Below are 21,868 nucleotides of genomic sequence, written 5' to 3'. Positions count from 1 at the left end.
GTTACACATGAATGTAGGCAGCAGGCACGGAGTTACACAGGAATAGAGACAGTGGGCACTGAGTTACACAGGAAGAGCGACAGTGGTCATTGAGTTACACAGGAATATAGACAGTGGGCGCTAAGTTACACAGGAAGAGCGACAGTGGGCACTGAGTTACACAGGAATATAGAATATAGACAGTGGGCACTGAGTTACACAGGAATATGGACAGTGGGCAATGAGTTACGCAGGAAGGGAGACAGTGGGCACTGAGTAACACAGGAATATAGATAGTGGGCATTGAGTTACACAGGAATATAGATAGTGGGCACTGAGTGACACAGGAAGAGAGACAGTGGGCACTGAGTTACACAGGAATATAGACAGTGGGCAGAGCTACACAGGAAGAGCGACAGTGGGCACTGAGTAACACAGGAATAGAGGCAGTGGGCATTGAGTTACACAGGAATATAGATAGTGGGCACTGAGTGACACAGGAAGAGAGACAGTGGGCACTGAGTTACACAGGAATATAGACAGTGGGCAGAGCTACACAGGAAGAGCGACAGTGGGCACTGAGTAACACAGGAATATAGACAGTGGGCACTGAGTAACGCAGGAATAGAGGCAGTGGGCACCGAGTTACACAGGAAGAGAGACAGTGGGCATTGAGTTACGCAGGAATATAGACAGTGCGCACTGAGTTACACAGGAAGAGAGACAGTGGGCACTGAATTACACAGGAAGAGAGGCAGTGGGCACCGAGTTACACAGGAATATAGACAGTGGGCACTGAGTTACACAGGAATATAGACAGTGGGCACTGAGTTACACAGAAATATAGACGGTGGGCACCGAGTTACACAGGAATACAGACAGCGGGCACTGAGTTACACAGGAATATAGACAGTGGGCACTGAGTTACACAGGGATATAAACAGTGGGCACTGAGTTACACAGGAATATAGACGGTGGGCACTGAGTTACACAGGAATACAGCCAGTGGGCACGGAGTTAGACAGGAATATAGACAGTGGGCACCGAGTTACACAGGAAGAGAGACCGTGGGCACTGAGTTACACAGGAAGAGCGACAGTGGGCACTGAGTTAAACAGGAATATCGACGATGGGCACTGAGTTACACAGGAATATAGACAGTGGGCACTGAGTTACACAGGAAGAGCGACAGTGGGCACTGAGTTACACAGGAAGAGCGACAGTGGGCACGGAGTTACACAGGAATACAGACAGTGGGCACTGAGTTTCACGGGAAGAGCGACAGTGGGCACTGAGTTACACAGGAAGAGCGACAGTGGGCACCGAGTTACACAGGATTATGGACAGTGGGCACTGAGTTACACAGGAATATAGACAGTGGGCACTGAGTTACACTGGAAGAGCGACAGTGGGCGCTGAGTTACACAGGAATATAGGCAGTGGGCACTGAGTTACTCAGGAATATGGACAGTGGGCACTGAGTTACACAGGAATATAGACAGTGGGCACTGAGTTACACAGGAATATAGACGGTGGGCACTGAGTTACACAGGAATACAGCCAGTGGGCACTGAGTTGGACAGGAATATAGACAGTGGGCACTGAGTTACACAGGAAGAGAGACCGTGGGCACTGAGTTACACAGGAAGAGCGACAGTGGGCACTGAGTTACACAGGAATATCGACGATGGGCACTGAGTTACACAGGAATATAGACAGTGGGCACTGAGTTACACAGGAAGAGCGACAGTGGGCACTGAGTTACACAGGAAGAGCGACAGTGGGCACGGAGTTACACAGGAATATAGACAGTGGGCACTGAGTTTCACGGGAAGAGCGACAGTGGGCACTGAGTTACACAGGAAGAGAGACAGTGGGCACTGAGTTACACAGCAAGAACGACAGTGGGCACTGAGTTACACAACAATATCGACAGTGGGCACTGAGTAACGCAGGAATAGAGACAGTGGGCACCGAGTTACACAGGAAGAGTGAGAGTGGGCACTGAGTTACGCAGGAAGAGAGACAGTGGGCATTGAGTTACGCAGGAATATAGACAGTGCGCACTGAGTTACACAGGAAGAGAGACAGTGGGCACCGAGTTACACAGGAATATAGACAGTGGGCACTGAGTTACACAGGAATATAGACTGGGCACTGAGTTACACAGGAATATAGACGGTGGGCACCGAGTTACACAGGAATACAGACAGCGGGCACTGAGTTACACAGGAATATAGACAGTGGGCACTGAGTTACACAGCGATATAAACAGTGGGCACTGAGTTACACAGGAATATAGACGGTGGGCACTGAGTTACACAGGAATACAGCCAGTGGGCACGGAGTTAGACAGGAATATAGACAGTGGGCACCGAGTTACACAGCAAGAGAGACCGTGGGCACTGAGTTACACAGGAAGAGCGACAGTGGGCACTGAGTTACACAGGAATATCGACGATGGGCACTGAGTTACACAGGAATATAGACAGTGGGCACTGAGTTACACAGGAAGAGCGACAGTGGGCACTGAGTTACACAGGAAGAGCGACAGTGGGCACGGAGTTACACAGGAATATAGACAGTGGGCACTGAGTTTCACGGGAAGAGCGACAGTGGGCACTGAGTTACACAGGAAGAGAGACAGTGGGCACCGAGTTACACAGGATTATGGACAGTGGGCACTGAGCTACACAGGAATATAGACAGTGGGCACTGAGTTACACAGGAAGAGTGACAGTCGGCACTGAGTTACACAGCAAGAGCGACAGTGGGCACTGAGTTACACAGAAAGGGAGACAGTGGGCACTGAGTTACACAGGAAGAGGGACAGTGGGCACTGAGTTACACAGGAAGAGCGACAGTGGGCACTGAGTTACGCAGGAAGAGAGACAATTGGCACTGAGTTACACAGGAATATAGACAGTGGGCACTGAGTTACACAGGAATATGGACAGTGGGCACTGAGTTACACAGGAATATAGACAGTGGGCACTATGTTACACAGGAAGAGAGACAGTGGGCACTGAGTTACACAGGAAGAGCGACAGTGGGCACTGAGTTACACAGGAATATAGAAAGTGGGCAGAGCTACACAGGAAGAGCGACAGTGGGCACTGAGTAACACAGGAATAGAGGCAGTGGGCACTGCGTTACAGAGGAAGAGAGACAGTGGGCACTGAGTTACACAGCAAGAGTGACAGTGGGCACTGAGTTACACAGGAATATAGACAGTGGGCACTGAGTTACACTGGAAGAGCGACAGTGGGCGCTGAGTTACACAGGAATATAGGCAGTGGGCACTGAGTTACACAGGAATATGGACAGTGGGCACTGAGTTACACAGGAATATAGACAGTGGGCACTATGTTACACAGGAAGAGAGACAGTGGGCACTGAGTTACACAGGAAGAGCGACAGTGGGCACTGAGTTACACAGGAATATAGAAAGTGGGCAGAGCTACACAGGAAGAGCGACAGTGGGCACTATGTTACACAGGAATATGGACAGTGGGCACTGAGTTACACAGGAATATAGACAGTGGGCACTATGTTACACAGGAATAGAGGCAGTGGGCACTGCGTTACAGAGGAAGAGAGACAGTGGGCACTGAGTACACAGCAAGAACGACAGTGGGCACTGAGTTACACAGGAATATAGACAGTGGGCACTGAGTAACGCAGGAATAGAGACAGTGGGCACTGGGTTACACAGGAAGTGTGAGAGTGGGCACTGAGTTACGCAGGAAGAGAGACAGTGGGCATTGAGTTACGCAGGAATATCGACAGTGCGCACTGAGTTACACAGGGAGAGTGACAGTGGGCACCGAGTTACACAGGAATATAGACAGCGGGCACTGAGTTACACAGGAATATAGACGGTGGGCACTGAGTTACACAGGAATACAGCCAGTGGGCACTGAGTTGGACAGGAATATAGACAGTGGGCACTGAGTTACACAGGAAGAGAGACCGTGGGCACTGAGTTACACAGGAAGAGCGACAGTGGGCACTGAGTTACACAGGAATATCGACGATGGGCACTGAGTTACACAGGAATATAGACAGTGGGCACTGAGTTACACAGGAAGAGCGACAGTGGGCACTGAGGCACACAGGAAGAGTGACAGTGGGCACTGAGTTACACAGGAAGAGCGACAGTGGGCACTGAGTTACACAGGAATATAGACAGTGGGCACTGAGTTACGCAGGAAGAGCGACAGTGGGCACTGAGTTACACAGGAATATAGACAGTGGGCACCGAGTTACACAGGAAGAGAGACAGTGGGCAGTGAGTTACACAGGAAGAGCGACAGTGGGCACTGAGTAACACAGCAAGAGCGACAGTGGGCACAGAGTTACACAGTAAGAGTGACAGTGGGCACTGAGTTACACAGGAAGAGCGACAGTGGGCACTGAGTTACACAGGAAGAGCGACAGTGGGCACTGAGTTACACAGGAAGAGCGACAGTGGGCACTGAGTAACACAGGCATATAGACGGTGGGCACCGAGTTACAGAGGAATATAGACAGTGGCCACTGAGTTACAGAGGAAGAGAGACAGTGGGCACTGAGTTACACAGGAAGAGAGACAGTGGGCACTGAGTAACACAGGAATAGAGACAGTGGGCACTGAGTTACACAGGAATATAGACAGTGGGCACTGAGTTACACAGGAAGACCGACAGTGGGCACTGAGTTACACAGGAATATAGACAGTGGGCACTGAGTTGCACAGGAAGACCGACAGTGGGCACTGAGTTACACAGGAATATAGACAGTGGGCACTACGTTATACAGGAAGAGCGACAGTGGGCACTGAGTTACACAGGAATATAGACGATGGGCACTGAGTTACACAGGAATATAGACAGTGGGCACTGAGTTACACAGGAAGAGCGACAGTGGGCACTGAGTTACACAGGAATATAGACAGTGGGCACTGAGTTACACAGGAAGAGAGACAGTGGGCACTGCGTTACACAGGAAGAGTGACAGTGGGCACTGAGTTACACAGGAAGAGCGACAGTGGGCATTGAGTTACACAGGAAGAGCGACAGTGGGCATTGAGTTACACAGGAATATAGACAGTGGGCACTGAGTTACGCAGGAAGAGCGACAGTGGGCACTGAGTTACACAGGAAGAGCGACAGTGGGCCCCGAGTTACACAGGAAGAGCGACAGTGGGCACTGAGTTACACAGGAAGAGCAACAGTGGGCACTGAGTTACACAGGAAGAGCGACAGTGGGCACTGAGTTACATAGGAATATAGACAGTGGGCACTGAGTTACACAGGAAGAGCGACAGTGGGCACTGAGTTACACAGGAAGAGAGACAGTGGGCACTGAGTTACACAGGAAGAGCGACAGTGGACACTCAATTGCACAGGAAGCGCGACAGTGGGCACTGAATTACACAGGAATATAGACAGTGGGCACTGAGTTACATAGGAATATAGACAGTGGGCACTGAATTACACAGGAAGAGCGACAGTGGGCACTGAGTTACACAGGAATATAGACAGTGGGCACTGGGTTACACAGGAAGAGCGACAGTGGGCACTGTGTTATGCAGGAAGAGAGACAATTGGCACTGAGTTACACAGGAATATAGACAGTGGGCACTGAGTTACACAGGAAGAGCGAGAGTGGGCACTGTCTTACACAGGAATATAGACAGTTGGCACTGTGTTACACAGGAAGAGCGACAGTGGGCACTGAGTTACACAGGAATATAGACAGTGGGCACTGAGTTACACAGGAAGAGCGACAGTGGGCACGGAGTTACACAGGAAGAGCGACAGTGGGCACGGAGTTACACAGGAATAGAGACAGTGGGCACTGAGTTACGCAGGAAGAGAGACAATTGGCACTGAGTTAAACAGGAAGAGTGAGAGTGGGCACTGAGTTACACAGGAATATAGACAGTGGGCACTGAGTTACGCAGGAAGAGAGACAGTGTGCACTGAGTTACACAGGAAGCGAGACAGTGGGCACTGAGTTACACAGGAAGAGCGACAGTGGGCACTGAGTTACACAGGAAGAGCGACAGTGGGCACTGAGTTACACAGGAATATAGACAGTGGGCACCGAGTTACACAGGAATTTAGACAGTGGGCACGGAGTTACACAGGAAGAGCGACAGTGGGCACTGAGTTACACAGGAAGAGAGACCGTGGGCACTGAGTTACACAGGAAGAGCGACAGTGGGCACTGAGTTATGCAGGAAGAGAGACAATTGGCACTGAGTTACACAGGAAGAGTGACAGTGGGCACTGAGTTACACAGGAAGAGCGACAGTGGGCACTGAGTTACACAGGAATATGGAAAGTGGGCACTGAGTTACACAGGAATATCGACAGTGGGCACTGAGTTACACAGGAAGAGCGACAGTGGGAACTGAGTTACACAGCAATATAGACAGTGGGCACTGAGATACACAGCAATATAGACAGTGGGCAATGAGTTCCGTCGTACTGTAGACAGTGGGCACTGAGTTACACAGGAAGAGCGACAATGGGCACTGAGTTACACAGGAAGAGCAACAGTGGGCATTGAGTTACACAGGAAGAGAGACAGTGGGCACTGAGTTACACAGGAAGAGAGACAGTGGGCAGAGTTACACAGGAAGAGAGACAGTGGGCACTGAATTACACAGGAAGAGAGACAGTGGGCGCTGAGTTACACAGGAAGAGCAACAGTGGGCACTGAGTTACACAGGAATATAGACAGTGGGCACTGAGTTACACAGCAATAGCGACAGTGGGCACTGAGTTACACAGGAAGAGACACAGTGGGCACTGAGTTACACAGGAAGAGACACAGTGGGCACTGAGTTACGCAGGAAGAGAGACAGTGGGCACTGAGTTACGCAGGAAGAGCAACAGTGGGCACTGAGTTACGCAGGAAGAGAGACAATTGGCACTGAGTTACACAGGAATAGAGACAGTGGGCACTGAGTTACACAGGAAGAGCGACAGTGGGCACTGAGTTGCACAGGAAGAGCGACAGTGGGCACTGAGTTACACAGGAAGAGCGACAGTGGTCATTGAGTTACACAGGAATATAGACAGTGGGCGCTAAGTTACACAGGAAGAGCGACAGTGGGCACTGAGTTACACAGGAATATAGAATATAGACAGTGGGCACTGAGTTACACAGGAATATGGACAGTGGGCAATGAGTTACGCAGGAAGGGAGACAGTAGGCATTGAGTTACACAGGAAAATAGGCAGTGGGCACTGAGTTACACAGGAATATAGATAGTGGGCACTGAGTGACACAGGAAGAGAGACAGTGGGCACTGAGTGACACAGGAAGAGAGACAGTGGGCGCTGAGTTACACAGGAAGATCGACAGTGAGCACTGAGTTACACAGGAAGAACGACAGTGGGCACCGAGTTACACAGGAATTTAGACAGTGGGCACTGAGTTACACAGGAATATGGACAGTGGGCACTGAGTTACACAGGAATACAGACAGTGGGCACTGAGTTACACAGGAATATAGACAGTGGGCACTGAGTTACACAGGAAGAGAGACAGTGGGCACTGAGTTACACAGGAATATAGACAGTGGGCACTGAGTTACACTGGAAGAGCGACAGTGGGCGCTGAGTTACACAGGAATATAGGCAGTGGGCACTGAGTTACACAGGAATATGGACAGTGGGCACTGAGTTACACAGGAATATAGACAGTGGGCACTATGTTACACAGGAAGAGACACAGTGGGCACTGAGTTACACAGGAAGAGCGACAGTGGGCACTGAGTTACACAGGAATATAGGCAGTGGGCACTGAGTTACACAGGAATATGGACAGTGGGCACTGAGTAACACAGGAATAGAGGCAGTGGGCACTGCGTTACAGAGGAAGAGAGACAGTGGGCACTGAGTTACACAGCAAGAACGACAGTGGGCACTGAGTTACACAGGAATATAGACAGTGGGCACTGAGTGACGCAGGAATAGAGACAGTGGGCACCGAGTTACACAGGAAGAGTGAGAGTGGGCACTGAGTTACGCAGGAAGAGAGACAGTGGGCATTGAGATACGCAGGAATATAGACAGTGCGCACTGAGTTACACAGGAAGAGAGACAGTGGGCACTGAATTACACAGGAAGAGAGACAGTGGGCACCGAGTTACACAGGAATATAGACTGGGCACAGTTACACAGGAATATAGACGGTGGGCACCGAGTTACAGAGGAATACAGACAGCGGGCACTGAGTTACACAGGAATATAGACAGTGGGCACTGAGTTACACAGGGATATAAACAGTGGGCACTGAGTTACACAGGAATATAGACGGTGGGCACTGAGTTACACAGGAATACAGCCAGTGGGCACGGAGTTAGACAGGAATATAGACAGTGGGCACCGAGTTACACAGGAAGAGAGACCGTGGGCACTGAGTTACACAGGAAGAGCGACAGTGGGCACTGAGTTACACAGGAATATCGACGATGGGCACTGAGTTACACAGGAATATAGACAGTGGGCACTGAGTTACACAGGAAGAGCGACAGTGGGCACTGAGTTACGCAGGAAGAGCGACAGTGGGCACGGAGTTACACAGGAATATAGACAGTGGGCACTGAGTTTCACGGGAAGAGCGACAGTGGGCACGGAGTTACACAGGCATATAGACAGTGGGCACCGAGTTACACAGGAATATAGACAGTGGGCAGAGTTACACATGAAGAGCGACAGTGGGCACTGAGTAACACAGGAATATAGACAGTGGGCACTGAGTTACACAGGAAGACCGACAGTGGGCACTGAGTTACACAGGAATATAGACAGTGGGCACTGAGTTGCACAGGAAGACCGACAGTGGGCACTGAGTTACACAGGAATATAGACAGTGGGCACTACGTTATACAGGAAGAGCGACAGTGGGCACTGAGTTACACAGGAGTATAGACGATGGGTACTGAGTTACACAGGAATATAGACAGTGGGCACTGAGTTACACAGGAAGAGCGACAGTGGGCACTGAGTTACACAGGAATATAGACAGTGGGCACTGAGTTACACAGGAAGAGAGACAGTGGGCACTGCGTTACACAGGAAGAGTGACAGTGGGCACTGAGTTACACAGGAAGAGCGACAGTGGGCACTGAGTTACACAGGAATATAGACAGTGGGCACTGAGTTACGCAGGAAGAGCGACAGTGGGCACTGAGTTACACAGGAAGAGCGACAGTGGGCCCCGAGTTACACAGGAAGAGCGACAGTGGGCACTGAGTTACACAGGAAGAGCAACAGTGGGCACTGAGTTACACAGGAAGAGCGACAGTGGGCACTGAGTTACATAGGAATATAGACAGTGGGCACTGAGTTACACAGGAAGAGCGACAGTGGGCACTGAGTTACACAGGAAGAGAGACAGTGGGCACTGAGTTACACAGGAAGCGCGACAGTGGACACTCAATTGCACAGGAAGCGCGACAGTGGGCACTGAATTACACAGGAATATAGACAGTGGGCACTGAGTTACACAGGAAGAGCGACAGTGGGCACTGTGTTATGCAGGAAGAGAGACAATTGGCACTGAGTTACACAGGAATATAGACAGTGGGCACTGAGTTACACAGGAAGAGCGACAGTGGGCACTGTCTTACACAGGAATATAGACAGTTGGCACTGTGTTACACAGGAAGAGCGACAGTGGGCACTGAGTTACAAAGGAATATAGACAGTGGGCACTGAGTTACACAGGAAGAGCGACAGTGGGCACTGTGTTATGCAGGAAGAGAGACAATTGGCACTGAGTTACACAGGAATATAGACGGTGGGCACTGAGTTACACAGGAAGAGCGACAGTGGGCAGTGAGTAACACAGGAATAGAGACAGTGGGCACTGAGTTACAGAGGAAGACTGACAGTGGGCACGGAGTTACGCAGGAAGAGAGACAATTGGCACTGAGTTACACAGGAAGAGTGACAGCAGGCACGGAGTTACACAGGAATAGAGACAGTGGGCAGGGAGTTACACAGGAATATGGACAATGGGCACTGAATTACACAGGAAGAGCGACAGTGGGCACTGAGTTACACAGGAATATAGACAGTGGGCACTGAGTTACACAGGAAGAGCGACAGTGGGCACTGTGTTATGCAGGAAGAGAGACAATTGGCACTGAGTTACACAGGAATATAGACAGTGGGCACTGAGTTACACAGGAAGAGCGACAGTGGGCACTGTCTTACACAGGAATATAGACAGTTGGCACTGTGTTACACAGGAAGAGCGACAGTGGGCACTGAGTTACAAAGGAATATAGACAGTGGGCACTGAGTTACACAGGAAGAGCGACAGTGGGCACTGTGTTATGCAGGAAGAGAGACAATTGGCACTGAGTTACACAGGAATATAGACAGTGGGCACTGAGTTACACAGGAAGCGCGACAGTGGGCAAGGAGTTACACAGGAAGAAAGACAGTGGGCACTGAGTTACACAGGCATATAGACAGTGGGCACTGAATTACACAGGAATAGAGACAGTGGGCACTGAGTTACAGAGGAAGAGAGACAGTGGCACTGAGTTACACAGGAAGAGCGACAGTGGGCACTGAGTTACACAGGAATATAGACAGTGGGCACTGAGTTACACAGGAAGAGCGACAGTGGGCACGGAGTTACACAGGAAGAGCGACAGTGGGCACGGAGTTACACAGGAATAGAGACAGTGGGCACTGAGTTACGCAGGAAGAGAGACAATTGGCACTGAGTTAAACAGGAAGAGTGAGAGTGGGCACTGAGTTACACAGGAATATAGACAGTGGGCACTGAGTTACGCAGGAAGAGAGACAGTGCGCACTGAGTTACACAGGAAGCGAGACAGTGGGCACTGAGTTACACAGGAAGAGCGACAGTGGGCACTGAGTTACACAGGAAGAGCGACAGTGGGCACTGAGTTACACAGGAATATGGAAAGTGGGCACTGAGTTACACAGGAATATCGACAGTGGGCACTGAGTTACACAGGAAGAGCGACAGTGGGAACTGAGTTACACAGCAATATAGACAGTGGGCACTGAGATACACAGCAATATAGACAGTGGGCAATGAGTTCCGTCGTACTGTAGACAGTGGGCACTGAGTTACACAGGAAGAGCGACAATGGGCACTGAGTTACACAGGAAGAGCAACAGTGGGCATTGAGTTACACAGGAAGAGAGACAGTGGGCACTGAGTTACACAGGAAGAGAGACAGTGGGCAGAGTTACACAGGAAGAGAGACAGTGGGCACTGAATTACACAGGAAGAGAGACAGTGGGCGCTGAGTTACACAGGAAGAGCAACAGTGGGCACTGAGTTACACAGGAATATAGACAGTGGGCACTGAGTTACACAGCAATAGCGACAGTGGGCACTGAGTTACACAGGAAGAGACACAGTGGGCACTGAGTTACACAGGAAGAGACACAGTGGCCACTGAGTTACGCAGGATGAGAGACAGTGGGCACTGAGTTACGCAGGAAGAGCAACAGTGGGCACTGAGTTACGCAGGAAGAGAGACAATTGGCACTGAGTTACACAGGAATAGAGACAGTGGGCACTGAGTTACACAGGAAGAGCGACAGTGGGCACTGAGTTGCACAGGAAGAGCGACAGTGGGCACTGAGTTACACAGGAAGAGCGACAGTGGTCATTGAGTTACACAGGAATATAGACAGTGGGCGCTAAGTTACACAGGAAGAGCGACAGTGGGCACTGAGTTACACAGGAATATAGAATATAGACAGTGGGCACTGAGTTACACAGGAATATGGACAGTGGGCAATGAGTTACGCAGGAAGGGAGACAGTAGGCATTGAGTTACACAGGAAAATAGGCAGTGGGCACTGAGTTACACAGGAATATAGATAGTGGGCACTGAGTGACACAGGAAGAGAGACAGTGGGCACTGAGTGACACAGGAAGAGAGACAGTGGGCGCTGAGTTACACAGGAAGATCGACAGTGAGCACTGAGTTACACAGGAAGAACGACAGTGGGCACCGAGTTACACAGGAATTTAGACAGTGGGCACTGAGTTACACAGGAATATGGACAGTGGGCACTGAGTTACACAGGAAGAGAGACAGTGGGCACTGAGTTACACAGGAATATAGACAGTGGGCACTGAGTTACACTGGAAGAGCGACAGTGGGCGCTGAGTTACACAGGAATATAGGCAGTGGGCACTGAGTTACACAGGAATATGGACAGTGGGCACTGAGTTACACAGGAATATAGACAGTGGGCACTATGTTACACAGGAAGAGAGACAGTGGGCACTGAGTTACACAGGAAGAGCGACAGTGGGCACTGAGTTACACAGGAATATAGGCAGTGGGCACTGAGTTACACAGGAATATGGACAGTGGGCACTGAGTAACACAGGAATAGAGGCAGTGGGCACTGCGTTACAGAGGAAGAGAGACAGTGGGCACTGAGTTACACAGCAAGAACGACAGTGGGCACTGAGTTACACAGGAATATAGACAGTGGGCACTGAGTGACGCAGGAATAGAGACAGTGGGCACCGAGTTACACAGGAAGAGTGAGAGTGGGCACTGAGTTACGCAGGAAGAGAGACAGTGGGCATTGAGATACGCAGGAATATAGACAGTGCGCACTGAGTTACACAGGAAGAGAGACAGTGGGCACTGAATTACACAGGAAGAGAGACAGTGGGCACCGAGTTACACAGGAATATAGACAGTGGGCACTGAGTTACACAGGAATATAGACTGGGCACAGTTACACAGGAATATAGACGGTGGGCACCGAGTTACAGAGGAATACAGACAGCGGGCACTGAGTTACACAGGAATATAGACAGTGGGCACTGAGTTACACAGGGATATAAACAGTGGGCACTGAGCTACACAGGAATATAGACGGTGGGCTCTGAGTTACACAGGAATACAGCCAGTGGGCACGGAGTTAGACAGGAATATAGACAGTGGGCACCGAGTTACACAGGAAGAGAGACCGTGGGCACTGAGTTACACAGGAATATAGACAGTGGGCACTGAGTTACACAGGAAGAGCGACAGTGGGCACTGAGTTACGCAGGAACAGCGACAGTGGGCACGGAGTTACACAGGAATATAGACAGTGGGCACTGAGTTTCACGGGAAGAGCGACAGTGGGCACCGAGTTACACAGGATTATGGACAGTGGGCACTGAGCTACACAGGAATATAGACAGTGGGCACTGCGTTACACAGGAAGAGAGACAGTGGGCACTGAGTTACACAGGAAGAGCGACAGTCGGCACTGAGTTACACAGCAAGAGCGACAGTGGGCACTGAGTTACACAGAAAGAGAGACAGTGGGCACTGAGTTACACAGGAAGAGGGACAGTGGGCACTGCGTTACACAGGAAGAGCGACAGTGGGCACTGAGTTACGCAGGAAGAGAGACAATTGGCACTGAGTTACACAGGAATATAGACAGTGGGCACTGAGTTACACAGGAATATAGACAGTGGGCACTGAGTTACACTGGAAGAGCGACAGTGGGCGCTGAGTTACACAGGAATATAGGCAGTGGGCACTGAGTTACACAGGAATATGGACAGTGGGCACTGAGTTACACAGGAATATAGACAGTGGGCACTGAGTGACACAGGAAGAGAGACAGTGGGCACTGAGTGACACAGGAAGAGAGACAGTGGGCGCTGAGTTACACAGGAAGATCGACAGTGAGCACTGAGTTACACAGGAAGAACGACAGTGGGCACCGAGTTACACAGGAATTTAGACAGTGGGCACTGAGTTACACAGGAATATGGACAGTGGGCACTGAGTTACACTGGAAGAGCGACAGTGGGCGCTGAGTTACACAGGAATATAGGCAGTGGGCACTGAGTTACACAGGAATATGGACAGTGGGCACTGAGTTACACAGGAATATAGACAGTGGGCACTATGTTACACAGGAAGAGAGACAGTGGGCACTGAGTTACACAGGAAGAGCGACAGTGGGCACTGAGTTACACAGGAATATAGGCAGTGGGCACTGAGTTACACAGGAATATGGACAGTGGGCACTGAGTAACACAGGAATAGAGGCAGTGGGCACTGCGTTACAGAGGAAGAGAGACAGTGGGCACTGAGTTACACAGCAAGAACGACAGTGGGCACTGAGTTACACAGGAATATAGACAGTGGGCACTGAGTGACGCAGGAATAGAGACAGTGGGCACCGAGTTACACAGGAAGAGTGAGAGTGGGCACTGAGTTACGCAGGAAGAGAGACAGTGGGCATTGAGATACGCAGGAATATAGACAGTGCGCACTGAGTTACACAGGAAGAGAGACAGTGGGCACTGAATTACACAGGAAGAGAGACAGTGGGCACCGAGTTACACAGGAATATAGACTGGGCACAGTTACACAGGAATATAGACGGTGGGCACCGAGTTACAGAGGAATACAGACAGCGGGCACGGAGTTACACAGGAATATAGACAGTGGGCACTGAGTTACACAGGGATATAAACAGTGGGCACTGAGTTACACAGGAATATAGACGGTGGGCACTGAGTTACACAGGAATACAGCCAGTGGGCACGGAGTTAGACAGGAATATAGACAGTGGGCACCGAGTTACACAGGAAGAGAGACCGTGGGCACTGAGTTACACAGGAAGAGCGACAGTGGGCACTGAGTTACACAGGAATATCGACGATGGGCACTGAGTTACACAGGAATATAGACAGTGGGCACTGAGTTACACAGGAAGAGCGACAGTGGGCACTGAGTTACGCAGGAAGAGCGACAGTGGGCACGGAGTTACACAGGAATATAGACAGTGGGCACTGAGTTTCACGGGAAGAGCGACAGTGGGCACGGAGTTACACAGGCATATAGACAGTGGGCACCGAGTTACACAGGAATATAGACAGTGGGCAGAGTTACACATGAAGAGCGACAGTGGGCACTGAGTAACACAGGAATAGAGACAGTGGGCACTGAGTTACACAGGAATATAGACAGTGGGCACTGAGTTACACAGGAAGACCGACAGTGGGCACTGAGTTACACAGGAATGTAGACGGTGGGCACCGAGTTACAGAGGAATACAGACAGCGGGCACTGAGTTACACAGGAATATAGACAGTGGGCACTGAGTTACACAGGGATATAAACAGTGGGCACTGAGTTACACAGGAATATAGACGGTGGGCACTGAGTTACACAGGAATACAGCCAGTGGGCACGGAGTTAGACAGGAATATAGACAGTGGGCACCAAGTTACACAGGAAGAGAGACCGTGGGCACTGAGTTACACAGGAAGAGCGACAGTGGGCACTGAGTTACACAGGAATATCGACGATGGGCACTGAGTTACACAGGAATATAGACAGTGGGCACTGAGTTACACAGGAAGAGCGACAGTGGGCACTGAGTTACGCAGGAAGAGCGACAGTGGGCACGGAGTTACACAGGAATATAGACAGTGGGCACTGAGTTTCACGGGAAGAGCGACAGTGGGCACGGAGTTACACAGGCATATAGACAGTGGGCACCGAGTTACACAGGAATATAGACAGTGGGCAGAGTTACACATGAAGAGCGACAGTGGGCACTGAGTAACACAGGAATAGAGACAGTGGGCACTGAGTTACACAGGAATATAGACAGTGGGCACTGAGTTACACAGGAAGACCGACAGTGGGCACTGAGTTACACAGGAATATAGACAGTGGGCACTGAGTTGCACAGGAAGACCGACAGTGGGCACTGAGTTACACAGGAATATAGACAGTGGGCACTACGTTATACAGGAAGAGCGACAGTGGGCACTGAGTTACACAGGAGTATAGACGATGGGCACTGAGTTACACAGGAATATAGACAGTGGGCACTGAGTTACACAGGAAGAGCGACAGTGGGCACTGAGTTACACAGGAATATAGACAGTGGGCACTGAGTTACACAGGAAGAGAGACAGTGGGCACTGCGTTACACAGGAAGAGTGACAGTGGGCACTGAGTTACACAGGAAGAGCGACAGTGGGCACTGAGTTACACAGGAATATAGACAGTGGGCACTGAGTTACGCAGGAAGAGCGACAGTGGGCACTGAGTTACACAGGAAGAGCGACAGTGGGCCCCGAGTTACACAGGAAGAGCGACAGTGGGCACTGAGTTACACAGGAAGAGCAACAGTGGGCACTGAGTTACACAGGAAGAGCGACAGTGGGCACTGAGTTACATAGGAATATAGACAGTGGGCACTGAGTTACACAGGAAGAGCGACAGTGGGCACTGAGTTACACAGGAAGAGAGACAGTGGGCACTGAGTTACACAGGAAGCGCGACAGTGGACACTCAATTGCACAGGAAGCGCGACAGTGGGCACTGAATTACACAGGAATATAGACAGTGGGCACTGAGTTACACAGGAAGAGCGACAGTGGGCACTGTGTTATGCAGGAAGAGAGACAATTGGCACTGAGTTACACAGGAATATAGACAGTGGGCACTGAGTTACACAGGAAGAGCGACAGTGGGCACTGTCTTACACAGGAATATAGACAGTTGGCACTGTGTTACACAGGAAGAGCGACAGTGGGCACTGAGTTACAAAGGAATATAGACAGTGGGCACTGAGTTACACAGGAAGAGCGACAGTGGGCACTGTGTTATGCAGGAAGAGAGACAATTGGCACTGAGTTACACAGGAATATAGACGGTGGGCACTGAGTTACACAGGAAGAGCGACAGTGGGCAGTGAGTAACACAGGAATAGAGACAGTGGGCACTGAGTTACAGAGGAAGACTGACAGTGGGCACGGAGTTACGCAGGAAGAGAGACAATTGGCACTGAGTTACACAGGAAGAGTGACAGCAGGCACGGAGTTACACAGGAATAGAGACAGTGGGCAGGGAGTTACACAGGAATATGGACAATGGGCACTGAATTACACAGGAAGAGCGACAGTGGGCACTGAGTTACACAGGAATATAGACAGTGGGCACTGAGTTACACAGGAAGAGCGACAGTGGGCACTGTCTTACACAGGAATATAGACAGTTGGCACTGTGTTACACAGGAAGAGCGACAGTGGGCACTGAGTTACACAGGAAGAGCGACAGTGGGCACTGTGTTATGCAGGAAGAGAGACAATTGGCACTGAGTTACACAGGAATATAGACAGTGGGCACTGAGTTACACAGGAAGCGCGACAGTGGGCAAGGAGTTACACAGGAAGAAAGACAGTGGGCACTGAGTTACACAGGCATATAGACAGTGGGCACTGAATTACACAGGAATAGAGACAGTGGGCACTGAGTTACAGAGGAAGAGAGACAGTGGCACTGAGTTACACAGGAAGAGCGACAGTGGGCACTGAGTTACACAGGAATATAGACAGTGGGCACTGAGTTACACAGGAAGAGCGACAGTGGGCACGGAGTTACACAGGAAGAGCGACAGTGGGCACGGAGTTACACAGGAATAGAGACAGTGGGCACTGAGTTACGCAGGAAGAGAGACAATTGGCACTGAGTTAAACAGGAAGAGTGAGAGTGGGCACTGAGTTACACAGGAATATAGACAGTGGGCACTGAGTTACGCAGGAAGAGAGACAGTGCGCACTGAGTTACACAGGAAGCGAGACAGTGGGCACTGAGTTACACAGGAAGAGCGACAGTGGGCACTGAGTTACACAGGAAGAGCGACAGTGGGCACTGAGTTACACAGGAATATGGAAAGTGGGCACTGAGTTACACAGGAATATCGACAGTGGGCACTGAGTTACACATGAAGAGCGACAGTGGGAACTGAGTTACACAGCAATATAGACAGTGGGCACTGAGATACACAGCAATATAGACAGTGGGCAATGAGTTCCGTCGTACTGTAGACAGTGGGCACTGAGTTACACAGGAAGAGCGACAATGGGCACTGAGTTACACAGGAAGAGCAACAGTGGGCATTGAGTTACACAGGAAGAGAGACAGTGGGCACTGAGTTACACAGGAAGAGAGACAGTGGGCAGAGTTACACAGGAAGAGAGACAGTGGGCACTGAAATACACAGGAAGAGAGACAGTGGGCGCTGAGTTACACAGGAAGAGCAACAGTGGGCACTGAGTTACACAGGAATATAGACAGTGGGCACTGAGTTACACAGCAATAGCGACAGTGGGCACTGAGTTACACAGGAAGAGACACAGTGGGCACTGAGTTACACAGGAAGAGACACAGTGGGCACTGAGTTACGCAGGAAGAGAGACAGTGGGCACTGAGTTACGCAGGAAGAGCAACAGTGGGCACTGAGTTACGCAGGAAGAGAGACAATTGGCACTGAGTTACACAGGAATAGAGACAGTGGGCACTGAGTTACACAGGAAGAGCGACAGTGGGCACTGAGTTGCACAGGAAGAGCGACAGTGGGCACTGAGTTACACAGGAAGAGCGACAGTGGTCATTGAGTTACACAGGAATATAGACAGTGGGCGCTAAGTTACACAGGAAGAGCGACAGTGGGCACTGAGTTACACAGGAATATAGAATATAGACAGTGGGCACTGAGTTACACAGGAATATGGACAGTGGGCAATGAGTTACGCAGGAAGGGAGACAGTAGGCATTGAGTTACACAGGAAAATAGGCAGTGGGCACTGAGTTACACAGGAATATAGATAGTGGGCACTGAGTGACACAGGAAGAGAGACAGTGGGCACTGAGTGACACAGGAAGAGAGACAGTGGGCGCTGAGTTACACAGGAAGATCGACAGTGAGCACTGAGTTACACAGGAAGAACGACAGTGGGCACCGAGTTACACAGGAATTTAGACAGTGGGCACTGAGTTACACAGGAATATGGACAGTGGGCACTGAGTTACACAGGAAGAGAGACAGTGGGCACTGAGTTACACAGGAATATAGACAGTGGGCACTGAGTTACACTGGAAGAGCGACAGTGGGCGCTGAGTTACACAGGAATATAGGCAGTGGGCACTGAGTTACACAGGAATATGGACAGTGGGCACTGAGTTACACAGGAATATAGACAGTGGGCACTATGTTACACAGGAAGAGAGACAGTGGGCACTGAGTTACACAGGAAGAGCGACAGTGGGCACTGAGTTACACAGGAATATAGGCAGTGGGCACTGAGTTACACAGGAATATGGACAGTGGGCACTGAGTAACACAGGAATAGAGGCAGTGGGCACTGCGTTACAGAGGAAGAGAGACAGTGGGCACTGAGTTACACAGCAAGAACGACAGTGGGCACTGAGTTACACAGGAATATAGACAGTGGGCACTGAGTGACGCAGGAATAGAGACAGTGGGCACCGAGTTACACAGGAAGAGTGAGAGTGGGCACTGAGTTACGCAGGAAGAGAGACAGTGGGCATTGAGATACGCAGGAATATAGACAGTGCGCACTGAGTTACACAGGAAGAGAGACAGTGGGCACTGAATTACACAGGAAGAGAGACAGTGGGCACCGAGTTACACAGGAATATAGACAGTGGGCACTGAGTTACACAGGAATATAGACTGGGCACAGTTACACAGGAATATAGACGGTGGGCACCGAGTTACAGAGGAATACAGACAGCGGGCACTGAGTTACACAGGAATATAGACAGTGGGCACTGAGTTACACAGGGATATAAACAGTGGGCACTGAGTTACACAGGAATATAGACGGTGGGCACTGAGTTACACAGGAATACAGCCAGTGGGCACGGAGTTAGACAGGAATATAGACAGTGGGCACCGAGTTACACAGGAAGAGAGACCGTGGGCACTGAGTTACACAGGAATATAGACAGTGGGCACTGAGTTACACAGGAAGAGCGACAGTGGGCACTGAGTTACGCAGGAAGAGCGACAGTGGGCACGGAGTTACACAGGAATATAGACAGTGGGCACTGAGTTTCACGGGAAGAGCGACAGTGGGCACCGAGTTACACAGGATTATGGACAGTGGGCACTGAGCTACACAGGAATATAGACAGTGGGCACTGCGTTACACAGGAAGAGAGACAGTGGGCACTGAGTTACACAGGAAGAGCGACAGTCGGCACTGAGTTACACAGCAAGAGCGACAGTGGGCACTGAGTTACACAGAAAGAGAGACAGTGGGCACTGAGTTACACAGGAAGAGGGACAGTGGGCACTGCGTTACACAGGAAGAGCGACAGTGGGCACTGAGTTACGCAGGAAGAGAGACAATTGGCACTGAGTTACACAGGAATATAGACAGTGGGCACTGAGTTACACAGGAATATAGACAGTGGGCACTGAGTTACACTGGAAGAGCGACAGTGGGCGCTGAGTTACACAGGAATATAGGCAGTGGGCACTGAGTTACACAGGAATATGGACAGTGGGCACTGAGTTACACAGGAATATAGACAGTGGGCACTATGTTACACAGGAAGAGAGACAGTGGGCACTGAGTTACACAGGAAGAGCGACAGTGGGCACTGAGTTACACAGGAATATAGAAAGTGGGCAGAGCTACACAGGAAGAGCGACAGTGGGCACTGAGTAACACAGGAATAGAGGCAGTGGGCACTGCGTTACAGAGGAAGAGAGACAGTGGGCACTGAGTTACACAGCAAGAACGACAGTGGGCACGGAGTTACACAGGAATATAGACAGTGGGCACTGAGTTACGCAGGAAGAGAGACAGTGCGCACTGAGTTACACAGGAAGCGAGACAGTGGGCACTGAGTTACACAGGAAGAGCGACAGTGGGCACTGAGTTACACAGGAAGAGCGACAGTGGGCACTGAGTTACACAGGAATATAGAAAGTGGGCACCGAGTTACACAGGAATTTAGACAGTGGGCACGGAGTTACACAGGAAGAGCGACAGTGGGCACTGAGTTACGCAGGAAGAGAGACCGTGGGCACTGAGTTACACAGGAAGAGCGACAGTGGGCACTAAGTTACACAGGAATATTGAGTTACACAGGAAGAGCGACAGTGGGCACTGAGTTACACAGGAATATAGACAGTGGGCACTGAGTTACACAGGAAGAGCGACAGTGGGCACTGAGTTACACAGGAATATGGAAAGTGGGCACTGAGTTACACAGGAATATCGACAGTGGGCACTGAGTTACACAGGAAGAGCGACAGTGGGCACTGAGTTACACAGCAATATAGACAGTGGGCAATGAGTTCCGTCGTACTGTAGACAGTGGGCACTGAGTGACACAGGAAGAGACAGTGGGCACTGAGTTACACAGGAAGAGCGACAATGGGCCCTGAGTTACACAGGAAGAGCAACAGTGGGCATTGAGTTACACAGGAAGAGAGACAGTGGGCACTGATTACACAGGAAGAGAGACAGTGGGCAGAGTTACACAGGAAGAGAGACAGTGGGCACTGAATTACACAGGAAGAGAGACAGTGGGCACTGAGTTACACAGGAATATAGACAGTGGGCACTGAGTTGCACAGGAATATAGATAGTAGGCACTGAGTTGTACAGCAATATAGACAGTGGGCACTGAGTTACACAGGAAGAGCAACAGTGGGCACTGAGTTACACAGGAATATAGACAGTGGGCACTGAGTTACACAGCAATAGCGACAGTGGGCACTGAGTTACACAGGAAGAGACACAGTGGGCACTGAGTTACACAGGAAGAGCGACAGTGGGCACTGAGTTACACAGGAATATAGACCGTGGGCACTGAGTTACGCAGGAAGAGAGACAGTGGGCACTGAGTTACGCAGGAAGAGCGACAGTGGGCACTGACTTACAGAGGAAGAGCGACAGTGGGCACTGAGTTACACAGGATGAGAGACAGTGAGCACTGAGTTACACAGGAATATCGACAGTGGCCACTGAGTTACACAGCAAGAGCGACACTGGGCACGGACATACACAGGAATAT

At 50.5% G+C, this 21,868-nt stretch overlaps 1 protein-coding gene across 2 annotated transcripts in view; it reads right to left on the bottom strand.

The window, feature by feature from the left end:
- Positions 1 to 21,868, bottom strand: part of rnf123 (ring finger protein 123) — a 693,175-nt gene that overhangs the window by 594,066 nt on the left and 77,241 nt on the right. The gene's annotated exons all lie outside the window — the stretch shown is intronic.

The sequence above is a fragment of the Somniosus microcephalus genome, chromosome 11 (assembly GCF_052327205.1).
Source record: "Somniosus microcephalus isolate GS21.2 chromosome 11, FLI_Smic_1.0, whole genome shotgun sequence".
NCBI classification, from domain to species: domain Eukaryota; kingdom Metazoa; phylum Chordata; class Chondrichthyes; order Squaliformes; family Somniosidae; genus Somniosus; species Somniosus microcephalus.
Note: the sequence above shows the minus strand (reverse complement) of the source record. Positions and strands in the feature narration are given on the sequence as shown.